The 2,500-nt window shown below is 39.7% G+C and overlaps 1 non-coding gene across 1 annotated transcript in view; it reads right to left on the reverse strand.

Moving 5' to 3' along the window:
- LOC127464837 (28S ribosomal RNA) overlaps nucleotides 1-2,500 on the reverse strand; it is an 8,712-nt gene that overhangs the window by 1,899 nt on the left and 4,313 nt on the right. The window contains exon 1 of the ribosomal RNA XR_007901659.1: nucleotides 1-2,500. This exon is cut by the window's left edge and continues 1,899 nt beyond it; it is cut by the window's right edge and continues 4,313 nt beyond it. This is a non-coding gene — a ribosomal RNA (28S ribosomal RNA).

Consider the following 2,500-nt stretch of genomic DNA (forward strand, 5'->3'; position numbering starts at 1 on the left):
GTATCTCTTATGTTGGGTTCCTGATAGACCACCCAATCTTTCAGTTTCGCTTCTTCAACGAGCATATTACAGATGTAATTATGACGCTTGATCCTAGCGTCTTTAACGATTGGGCATTGCCCGATAATATGGGCACAGGACTCATTCCCGGCCTGGCAGTGTCTACAGGACCTGATATAGCCGTCCTTCTTCCCTCTAGCCAGATATTCTCTAGTGGGATAGACATTTGCTCTCAACTGTAGAGCTGTCAGGAGTTTCCGATGGGGTATGCCACGATAGTTCTTAATCCAATTATTGCTAATTGCATCTCCTTCAAAATTGCTAATCCCAATACCTTGGGATTGTAACTGAGTCCATTTTTGAAATTCTCTTTTCTTCCAGTTGCAAGGCCGCGGGTAATTATTCTTAGGGATGTTCCTCTCCCATTCTGTTGTCTCTTCTTCACCCGAAGTCGATGTTTCCACCGTTGGTTTGGGTGCCCAGATATTCGGTACCTTATCTTTATCTCCTCCAGCTGTTATCCACAATTTCTCATACGTCTGCATGATGTTCTCTTCCACCAAAACCGCCCTTAAGGTGTTATCAGAGCATTGTGCCAGCCTATGCAACCTTCTGGCTTGTACACTCGGGATCAGTGCTTGTAGTTTTGTAATACCCAATCCACCATCCTTTATGCTGGAATATAAGATGGCATCGCAAGTGCTGGCCGGTAGATGTAACCATTTCTTAACCATTGCCCTAATTTTTAAATCTAGGGCTTCCAAAAATCCAGCTTTTATCTCTGTATGATCTGCTAGATATATTACCCGAGGGATCGTGTATGTTCTCAACATATCCACTCTTTGTAGTGGTTTGAGTGGTGCTTCACTAATGCGGCATAACCATGTCTCTATCTTTGATGACAAATCTGGTTTAGCTATTTGTACCCAAGGATCAATTTGGACACCAAGATATTTTTCAGAACTACCCGGATTAACCATATTGAGGGGTGTACCACCAATAGTCCATGGAGGACAATCATTAATTGTATATGCATCCCTAGTAGGCTTTATAAGAAAACCATGACATTTTTCCCCTTGCGTCTTGAGACCAGTTAGATCACAAAATGTCTCAAGAATCTCGATATTCCTTTTCATACCTTCCCAGGATCCACTAAGTAAGACCAAATCATCAGCAAAAGCCATAGCAGTAATCGATTTATTTCTAAATAGGAACCCTTCGCCATACTGTTCCAATTCGCACAACAAAGGGTCCATAGCCAGATTAAATAGCAATGGAGACATAGGGTCCCCTTGTTTAACTCCCACATTAATTTGAATTGGATCCGATTGTTCATTATTAATACCAATTCGGGTGTTAATATTTTCATACATATTTGCGATTAAATTAATTATATGGACATCTACACCCTTTTGCTTTAGGCCTGTGATAATGTGTTGATGGCTTATTGTATCAAAAGCCTTCGCGATGTCAACGAATACCACTCCCAGTTCATTATGTTCTCTTTTTGCATTCTTAATAAGAAGTTGTAGTAATTTTAAATTTTCAGAGCATCCCGGCGATTTTATAAAGCCTCTTTGCCTGGGGTTTATGGGGCACGCCTTTGTTAGCCTAGCCGTCAATATCCTCGAAAATAACCTTAAGATTACAGACCCGATCGTAATGGGTCTCCAATTATTGATGTCGTTAAGACGGTCTGGCTTAGTTGACTTCGGTAATAACACAGTTCGGCATTCCCTTATCATATCCGGTATTCTCCCAGATGTTAACCATAAGTTAAAAATTTCTGTCATTTGTGTAAATTTAGGATCCATTTTAATTAAATCTCTTACTGTAATTCTATCAGGCCCAGGAGCAGTATTTTTATTCATCTCATTGATGTTCTTAATAATTTCTTTTTCAGTAATCATGGCTTTAAAAGCAGTGTTGTCAGCCATACCCATAGATCGATAATTTCCAAGATTTTTAAATCCGCCAGTTGTTTCCCATCTCGCTTTAAACACCGAATACACCTCTGGGAGTGGTATTTCACATTTCACAGACTCTATATCGTCAAGGATTATTCTCGCCAATTTTCCTCGATCTTTATAAAATAATTTCTGAAATCTCAAAAATTGACCCCTTTTAATTGCTCTCTTTTTCATCCAATTTACAGCTTTATTCTTACTTTGTGCATCCCGTATCTGTCCTTTCTTCAACTTCGCATTTGATGTCTTTTCTTTTTGACGCCTGGTCTCAAGTCGCCCGTACCATTCTACCGTTAAATCATTAATTATTGTATAAACCTCCGTCTTTCCTTCAACAATTTTCTGAAACACCCTCGGATAGTTGTTCATCTTTCTTAAATTTATTCCTTTTGTAATCATTGCCAGGTAGTGTGCCCGCAACTGATCCGGGCTCGATGTTTCCCTTTCTATTAAATGTCTTTTTCTTTTATCAACCTGTACATAACCGTCCCGATCTTCCCCTTCTTTTTGTACAGGGAACATACACCGCCTTT

The sequence above is a fragment of the Manacus candei genome, unplaced genomic scaffold (genome assembly GCF_025592945.1).
Source record: "Manacus candei isolate 608988 ecotype Guabito, Panama unplaced genomic scaffold, ASM2559294v1 h1tg000280c, whole genome shotgun sequence".
Classification (NCBI taxonomy): Eukaryota; Metazoa; Chordata; class Aves; order Passeriformes; family Pipridae; genus Manacus; species Manacus candei.